The 10,000-nt window shown below is 39.5% G+C and overlaps 1 protein-coding gene across 3 annotated transcripts in view; it reads right to left on the bottom strand.

Annotated features, from left to right (window-relative positions):
• Positions 1–10,000, bottom strand: part of LOC137991054 (short transient receptor potential channel 4-like) — a 26,709-nt gene that overhangs the window by 11,088 nt on the left and 5,621 nt on the right. The window contains exon 1 of one of the 3 annotated variants that reach the window (XM_068836180.1): positions 4,900–4,958. The exons of 1 other annotated variant lie outside the window; for it this stretch is intronic. The gene's annotated coding sequence lies outside the window, so the exon portion shown is untranslated. Of the gene's footprint in view, positions 1–4,711; positions 4,829–4,899; positions 4,959–10,000 lie in introns of those variants that run through there. One more of the 3 variants, XM_068836179.1, reaches the window with a different exon arrangement.

The following is a 10,000-nucleotide window of genomic DNA, read 5'->3' as shown; positions in this document are numbered from 1 at the left end:
GGGCCATTTATTAGTTATTTATTCTCTATATAAATGATCTCCCTAATTGCCTTCCCATCGCTGTTGCACGTATGTATGCCGTTGATACTCACTTAACCTTTGCCTGCAACAACATTGAAACTATCAATGATGTTATGAATCACGACCTAAGTAACGTCAATAAATGGCTCGTTGCAAATAAACTGACTCTAAATTCATCTAAAACCGAGTTAATGTTAGTTGGGTCGCGGCAAAGGTTAGGTACTTGTAATCATTGAAAGCCCCTAATCTCACGATCGATGGTAACTGGCTATAAAGAAAGTAAAATGTGTAAAATCGTTGGAAGTGCATATAGACGATAATCTTTCATGCAATGCCCACATAGATAAGATATCTAAGAAAATTGCATCTGGCATTGGAGCCCTGAAACGCTGTCGGCCCTTTGTTCCTCAAACTACACTGCAGTCTATTTACAACGCCTACAATACTAGACATATTTAGTTGGAACACTTAGCGAATGGTCAGAATCATCGTGTTACAAGATCATAGCTTATATCACATCCCTCTTCCCCCATTCAGGAAGGGGGAAACGGCGATGGGTGTTCCAACAAATGTGACGAGTATTGTAGCTTACCAAAAATATTAAGATGCTGGTTAACTTTTGACAAGGAGTTGAGATTTCGGTTGATTCTACAGGGGCATAAACGTAACGTAAGAACCGTGCGTGTCTGGTCTTCTCGAGACAGAGGTGAGAGATGATTTCATGCAGACTGGAACGCTTAAATTGCTCTGTTGTAAACATGGTGGTTCACAGCACCAGTGAAGTCGTCTCTCTGGCCTTTCTGTGGGCGAATTCCAGGACCTACCGATACAATTTGAGCAAGTTTTGAAAGCTAAAAGCTTCAATCGATGCTGTATTTTTCCGGTAGGACTGGGTGGCTCCACACTCATAAGAAAATCTATGAAATGAGAATCGGGAGTCTTCCCTTGTCTTGGAACGCCCGAATTACCCAGAATTCCTTTTGGGCATGAAGGAAGCAAGCGGAGATTGGTCCTCATCAAATGAGGAAAAAGTAGCGAGAAGAAGATTTCTAGGCGGATACTAAGGAGTAGCCAAGGTGCGTGCTGTTAACGTAGACTTTTTATCATAGGAAATTCGGCCTGGCCTTTAGTACTTTCTTGTCAAAGAAACGATATAATGTAAATAAGAGAGTAATGAGATTAATATTTGCCATTACCTGTCCTCTTACGTACCACTTAAGTCAAACTCTACATCTCTATGCAATAAGCGCATTCAAAATTTCCTCATATTATCGTATAAAAGTAGATAAAGAAAGGAAAGGCTTGTCCTGCATATATGAAAAATACGTTTTCTCTCCCGTTCTCTTCTTATGCGTGATCTTCGTGGAAATTACATTCTGTCCCTCCATAAACCTAGAACAACCAGTTATGGTCTTAGTTCTTTTTCTTACATATTAACTAAGTACGTTGCGAAATGCGCTACCTGATTTTTCCCGTACCACTGAGTTTACTGGTTTTAAACTAATCCAGGGCTGGATTTTGTACAGCGGCTTTTCGTTTTGATTAATATGTCTTTAAATATTATTTAATATTTATGTGTCTGTATATATTACGTATGTTAGCTGTAATGTCTCGAAGATATTATTCTGAAATTCGAGATAAAATACAGTTTTATGCATGCATGTATGTTACCTTCACCAGGCCGCATGCGTGCACTTTGTAATCTGCGACTCCAGTGCTTACCATATGACAGATAAAATGACTTATCTTTTGAATATATAAGCCATCGAAATCTTGCGTTAAATTGTAATGACAAGGGCGGTTTGGAGCTGTGAGTAGGCGTGGGATTTGTCTCATATGGTTTAGGGGCCAACACATCCCTCCCTCAATGCCGTATCGGGAGGCGAGGTCGGTAGCAGAAAGCAGCGAAGGGCCAACTGCGTCCAAAAGCGATCGCACGGGCCGAAATCCCGGGATGACTCGTTTGGTACGACGCTCCAGCGCCACGTCTGGAGGTACTGCATATTTTTGTCGTCTCGTCTTCAAACCTTCCGTCAGCGCATGCGTGCATAAATGTTCAGCCTCTCCGATACTTACAATACTAGACATATTTAGTCGGAACACTCAGCGAATGGTCAGAATTATCGTGTTACAAGATCGTAGCTTATACCACATCTCCCTTCCTGAATTCAATGCTGTGTGAGAATTTTTCGGGCGACTACTATAGTTGTGGAAATCAACATTGGAGGAAGGGGGAAACGGGGATGGGTGTTCCAACAAATGTGACGAGTATTGTAGATTCAATCTCATTTTGATTACTGCGGTGCTGTGTGGGGGCATTGTGGCACTACTTTGGGAAATAAGCTCCAATTATTGCAAAACCGTGCGGCTCGTATTCTAGCCTTTTCTAATTACAATTTTAGTTCTGGCAAGCGGAAACTATCAACAGCTTTCGAAGGGGCTGTCACAATTTTTTGCTTGACCATCATCTATACACGGCATTCTTGTAAAGCAAGTTTATTAATTCTTCTTGTATATGCGCTGATAACCGAGACTGAGTGAACCAATCGGAAGACTAGAAAAGCAATGAACGCGCGTGCATGTCGTGATCTATGGGCACGAGTGATGTTTTAAAAGTTCTCAAAATTGCACGAGCAGCCGGTAGGCGAACGCAATTTTGAGAACTTTCAAAACGTTATGTTTTCAGTGATCATCAGGCCATCCTCATCAGTTTTATCTCATCCGTTTAGCGTCGTCCGACCGACCCAAAATTTTGGCATTTTAATTTGAAAAAAATGAGCATGGTAACAGCATAGAGAAAAACACATTGTCTTAATTCTACAATAACATCAACCAACTTTTCCACCATATTGATTTTGGGTTCATGTCTTGTTGTTTCCAGGCTCCAAAGCAATGATGGTGGGTAACCAGGCCTCCTATACCGATTTTTTTTAGGTCTTTTTTCCAATCCAAACGACCGACCCAATACAGTAAACACACGCATATAAGAACACCTTTTTCAGGTTTAAGGCTGATCGTGTTCTTATTGGAGGGGTGCTTAGTGAGAAATCAGCCTGAAAGTGTTCTTAAAATGTTCTTAAAATTGGTTTCAGAAATACTTCAAACTATATATTACTAGAGGTTTAATTAACATACAATGCTGTTTTGTAATAGAGGTTATAGTTTGTAATGGTCCTGAACACCATAGTACTTTGATATAAGTTACTGTACTGTATTGTTTCCTTATCCTAATACCCTTTCCCTTTGTATTAAGAACATGTTTTATTTATCATGCTGAATTTGTTCTTATTTATACAGTGCTTTATTGGCCAAATTTCAGCCTGCTGTTCTTAATCCACTTGTTCTTATAATATGCGGAACATCAGGAAACGCATTCGACGCTAAACGAAAAAGAAAAGGGGGATGGCCTTACATGATACTTTCAGCAAAATGACACCACAAATAGCTGTGCTTTCACGTGCTGTGGTTTGGAACCCACTTTTACACTTTGACATTTTCTCTTGAGTGGTCGTAAATGGAACTTTTTAATTACATAGCTTCGAAACTGAACTATGTAATTGAGTCAAGAACAATAAAAATCTCATTATAGAAATAATTTTTCTCGTTTAAGATTTAATGTCTTTTGCTACTCTCCTTGGCTAAAATATCTTTGGCACTGTCACGTTTCAGGTATTGCTAAAAAACTTAACCATATTTCATTCGGTTTTCCGTCTAAATCGACCTTGAGGATCATGATTCACTCAGCGATATCTGGACATGTCGTTATCGACTGTTGAATTTATGAACATTTTAAAGAGATAGATATATCAATTTTCATCACATTCTGCCCCAGCAACAAGAGCAGATTTTTTTTGTCACGTACGATCTTAAAACCATGTCATATCATTAATTCTAGACTCAACTTGAAATTTTGTTTGATATATAGATTGTCTCGGTAGCGATTTGGATTTGTGAACGCGGCACAAATATTTGAACTAGAAGTAACTTCAAATTAATTATTAACAAAGTACTAATTTTCAAGTTTCCTGCGTTGAAATATTACTCAGGTAAAATAAAAAACACTGAACTTGCGCATTTTAAAAATATTTTTTTCTCAATTTACATGTAAAGCACACGCATAGTCTCAAACGTTTGTGAGCAAAATTCATACACCCTCACACAAATCATTTTATATAAACGTAATGGAAGAGAAGATGCATTTATCGATGATTAGTCGCGGGGCATATTTTGACTTTCGTTTCCGATAACTTCTCTTTGGTCAGTTAGGAGCAGTCGCAATTCTATTGATAGTGTTCGCGATTAGTCGTCATTGATAAATAACCTCTTCCATTAATACTGAGGATGAAATTCATTCAGGAACCTCTTCAACAAAATTGCGAAAATAATTCCACCAGTTGCAGCAGGTAACTCGACAACGATTGAATATAAGTTGTAAAAAACAACAACTCAAATGACGGACGTTATGCAACGGAACAAGTTTGCATAGTGCTCACTGTTAGTTCGACTTTGAACCGTTATATAACTCTTCAGCGAAAGAACCACTCGGCCGAGTGCATCAATAACGTTTGAAAAATGATAAAAATGGTCTTTATAGCATAAAGAAATTCTTGGGCATAGTAAGTGCGTATTTCATCGTCCTTCAATTTTAGTGATTTAGCCGAATCAATGCTCACACAAACTCGGTACACACCTCCTTAAGGTTGAGAATTTCGTCGACACTTAGCGACAGCTTTGGATCCTCTGTTGAAAATCTTTCCATGTCATTGAAGCTTGAAAAGTGAGGAGCATTCGAACGTGTGGCATTTTCTCCTTACACTTATGGATTGCTTTTCGATATTAATTACTGGGTATAAATAAGAAGTTCATATTTGCACTCACTTTCCATTAACTATCGACTCCGCAGAGACTAGAGAAATTGGTTACCCCACCGAGGCGGGATACCTCACCCACCTGGGGTTCCTCACCTTCATGTAAACAGACCCTAATAGATTTACACGTGGGAACAAGGGCACCACGTATAGATTAATGTAGATATGTTTATGTGTGATGTTTATATTGTTTATACTGTTTATTTAGATTGCTTTTATGTAATTTATGTAATATATTGATTAACTTTTGACGAGAAATCGGAGTAATGACATTTTCCAGTCATATTTTCAATGATTTCCTGCAAAGATATCGATAATCAACAGAAGTTAAGCTTTAGTTAATGAGTAAAGTCATTTTTTTGCGTTTTTCACCGAAAAAAAAACCTACCCGACTTAACTTGCTGAATTATTTGACTGAGAAAAAAAAAATCAGTATTTGTGAAGGTTGCATATTTGGAGTTTACAGCCTTCTAACACAAATCCCTTTTGTCACTGGCTAGCAAGAGAATGACATTCATATTTATAAACAAATACTCCACGTTTCTGAACTCCTTAAATAACAAGAAAACCTACGCAATTTGAAGATGGACGACAGCTGTCAATTCTGATATATCGCAAGGTAGGTGGTTACATTGGCGCTTTTAAATTTTGTAAAGCTTGTATTTAAAACTGCGATAAAAACTTCGTACGAAACACTTTTGAATTATGAACTTTATTTGTTAAACTTGCAGCAACCAAGGATTATTGAGGTGCGTTCGAGTCCTGCTTTGTCATCGACGGGCATTTGAAAGTAGTTGTATATTTTGGGAGAATCGTTTTGAATCCTTTTCACACTATAAGTATTTTGACTTTCAGGCTTGTTGCTAATAATTCAAGTTATTAAAAACAATTATGGAGTACATGTATTACAACGCAATATGAGTTTATATGGGATATCAATAACCGTTCTTCCTGGATAGCCAAACAGCGTCATTCCCTAGCGTTTACAGCAAGGGATAGTGCCGGACGGTCACCCATCCGAGCATTAACCCCGTCCAACAGGACTTGACTTCCTCTGATAAAGCCATAGCACTATCACAAGAGCTCGAGGCTATATCGTATGGCATCACGATCGAAATATCCGAGGGACATCCCGCGTTTTCCTCGAACGCTTCAACATGTTCAGTGACGATTTACAGACAAGCCAATTAGAACCCTTGAATTACCGTCAGATGAAAAGATGTGGAATCACAAGAAAAGTCTGTCAGTTTCTAACCAACAAGGTTGCAGTAAGTCAGTCAAAGCCGTATACAACCTCGACTAAAAGATCGGAAATTAATCTTGAAAAGTCCTAGTTGTCCTGTGATTCAGCCCTCACTAGAGGTCCTTGTTGATAGTTTTCCTTCTGGATCAGTGATGAAAATTCAGTTCTGCTATCTCAGGTTACTCAACTGTGATCGCTCGGAAAGTCTCATGAAAGCATCTACATCTACATCTACATGTTCCAGCACTCGGCAAAGTCCCAATTTGACTTATGGCTGTTTCTGCTTAAGTAACCTCATACACCGTAAGACCTTTTAGAGACATCGCTGCCTAGCCAGGCACTTCTACTGGAGAGAACAGGACAACCACAACACCGGGGACTACATCCCCGGTTCTTATCGAATAGCGTGTGGGTCCAACAGGGAACTTATGAACATAGAAGGTATTTGTGACACGGGGCCTACGGTTTATAGTCCTTATCCGAGAAGACTTGAAAGTCTAACCATTTGCAGATGAAATTACAAAGGCAGCACTTTCTCCTCAGTTATTTTAAGACCCTGAGTATTGATCCGACCGGGGTTCGAACCCGCGACCTCCCGCATGACAGCCCGATGCTCCACAAACTGAGCCACCTGTGTGCGGTGCACAAAAGAGGTTCGCGGGAATCGTCCCGAACAAAGATTTTTTTAACGTGATGCAATGGAATATATCAAGCCACCCCAAGCTAGGGTTCCCTCTGTCAGTGTTTTCGGCCAGTTTCATTTTAACAAGAAGCCGTACAGTTCAGCACGAGGTAAAATGGTTGGTAAAATATTTCTCGTAATTATCATTGGAAATACTCACTGGTAATCAAATGGCATGGGAGAGCATACAACGAATTCAAGTGGACCGCACTGAAGAGTACTGCTCCCTAAATTGATCAGTCATTGCGCGACCATTATGTCAGGAATATGAAAAAATATGCTAGTCATCTTGATATTTAAAAGGAGATATCTAAATATGAACATTCTTCAGCCTGGAAGTCTTTGCAAATTTATTTCAGTTGCGTCGTTGAATGAGTAGAAGGACAGCCAATTATATCGCAGTTTCTATCATAGTTAGAACTAATAAATCCTGGAGATAAATCTAGGGAGAGGATTACACTAAGAGCCCATGGGCTCCTGGAATACAAGTAATGTACAAATAATCAAAATAAGATGCTAATCCACTTTGTTGGTAAGTCTTAAAGGGAACCTCCACTCTGACCCTAAATAATGATCGATAATCAAATTTGCTGCACAGTTTGCTCCAAAAAAGTGGGCGGGTCGAAAAAAATGAACTTAAGAATCATTTATTTTCACTTTCCAATTTCACGGGCGCCGGCCGCCATTTTGGATAATTGTGACGTGTTACGGTTTTCCTTAATATTTTCACCCAAAGAGCTTTTGTTTTGAAACAATAGGGCAACCACCACACGTCGCAATAGGGAGTTTAGGAATCGACGACGTTCGCACGACGGTGCTGTTGGGTCACGTCATAGTCCATGACCCGTAATCGCGCGTCGCCGTCCTGTAGAAATTTCAATTTACGCAGAAGCCCATCAGTAGGAACCTTCCTCCGAATTGAATTTTTGATCGGGCGTTTTGACAGACCTAGTTTTTTTTAGAAACACTTTCCCGGGAACAGCGTTTCCCTTGTTGCGGTTAGCCAATCAGTGCTGTAGATTACGCATTTACAATTTCTGATAAATTAGCTCTGGCTGAAACATGGCGGACGGACAGGAATCGGAAAGTAGATGGATTCATCAACTCTAGTGGCTTGTTCTCTTGAGAAGATCCATGATGCCAATTTCTCCATTTCGTCTTAAGAAATCGGATCCCTTTTAGCCGTACCGGCGCGTAGTTTCTTCGGACGAGAATCCTTCGGAGTACAGGTAGTGGCTTCCCATGAATGGGCTCCTGATTGACAATTCTTTGATTGCAGCTGATCATGACGTCACGGCGTCCAAATTGGTGGTGACAACAGTAGCGAAAACGTCATTTGGGAATTTGACTCTGTTGTTATGCAAAACCTGAGCTATATTTTTCTAGTAAAGACTTTTTTTCATATCTCAAAAAGTGCCCTTGGACGTGAGGTGCCCGGGCATGAAATTAAATCACTGGAATCGGTCAGTGTAAAATGCAGACTGAGGTTATAATGTAACTGTTGAAAAAGCCCAAACCCCTTAGAAATGCTAACCTTAGGCCTAATTAGGCCTAAAACAATATCATTGCCAGGCACCTCACGTCCAAGGGTTCTTTGAGATATAGAAACAAGTCTTTACCCATTTTTCTATTGTTTTGGCACCAACATGGCCGTCTTATCACGTGATTACAATCAAAAAATATTTGCAGGAAAGACTACGACGTTGATGCGCGTCAGTGCGTGCGGCCTTGTATGGAGTGTGTTTTTTTTAATTTCACAAGGCAAGTTGTTCAATCCAAAATGCTTAGCTTCAGAGAAACGAAAGCTTGTGTAGCACACGCATCTCGATGTTCACAATTAAAAGGACCCAGGGTTTCCGTACTGGAGCTATGAAAAGTTCGATTTGGATAAGAAAACAAACGACGAATGCAAGAATGAGTTTCGTTTGTACAGGGAGGACATTTAATTAATTTATAAATTTCCTGAACAGCTTCAGGAAATTTATAAATTAATTGTGTTATGTCAGTTTCTGTGTGCCTTTTGTCTACTCAACACGACGTACTTTCTCTTTATTTATTTCCGTGTCAGGCCATATTCAGTTTTTTGTTCAATTGAAAACTAATCGTAAGCATCTTACATGTAAATTTTATTCGGTTTATCTCTATAAAGTTCTAAATGTGTTTAATCGTTTCTTGCCTTCCACCGAAATCCAGCAATTGGGATCTACAGACTACGTTAAATGCAATTTATAAATTTATGTGTCTGTCCGCTTATCGACAATAAAAATTAAACAATGAGCGCGCAGTCATTGTAAAAACCTGTATTTTCCATGTATTACAAGCGCTCTACTTATCCTTGTCGATACGGAGATTTTGATTTTCACTTGCGCTTTTATTTTTAGTTAAGGCAGCAAAATATCCTCACTTACATAATATACACACACAAAAAGAAATAAATAACATATGTCAAGAACATGCCCCCAAATACGATACTTGATTTACCTGGCAAAAAAAGACCGCTTGAAGCATCTAGAGAAACTTTGACAACTAATCTCGCCTTCTGCTAATTTCAAGACGCTTGGAAGTCGCCCTCCCCAACGTCCTCAACTTTGGTGTGACTCCGGCAGGTGTCCACATAGGCGTGCGCAGTAGACATGTTACGTAATCTAACGGCGCTGTCGTGCAAACATCGTCGATTCATAAGCTCTTTGACTGTTCAAGATGGCGGCGACCGGGACATTTGAAAACCAAAACAAGCTTTCTTTTAATTCATTTATTTTGGATACAGACGATTTCATTGGGAAAAGTTCGAACAATTTTATTGTAAACACTATGTTTTGTGGTGTAAGGTTATTCTCTTGTTTTCGTTGACGTTACCTTTAAAATGAATGATTATCGCAGTTATGAGCGCTACTTAAACGACAGCTATATGAATGCGCTTGGGTGCTGATGTACAAGTACCAAGGGCTCATGTGGTAAAAGTATTCCATGTATTCAAACAGGAGAACATCAGCTCCTGAGGCAATTTATCCCGAACCCGGAACCGTTAAGAAAAGCGAAGATAGGTACAAGGTAATCCTAACTGTGACACTCACGTAAATACGTTATTTCAGTCAAAAAGAAGTTAACAGCAACAGCTAAGGTTTCAATTCAAGTTGTCAACAAAATGTTCATGGGCCAAAGATGAAAAAGCGTGTTTTGGGGAAG

This window comes from Montipora foliosa, chromosome 2, assembly GCF_036669935.1.
Source record: "Montipora foliosa isolate CH-2021 chromosome 2, ASM3666993v2, whole genome shotgun sequence".
In the NCBI taxonomy this organism is placed as follows: Eukaryota; Metazoa; Cnidaria; class Anthozoa; order Scleractinia; family Acroporidae; genus Montipora; species Montipora foliosa.
Note: the sequence above shows the minus strand (reverse complement) of the source record. Positions and strands in the feature narration are given on the sequence as shown.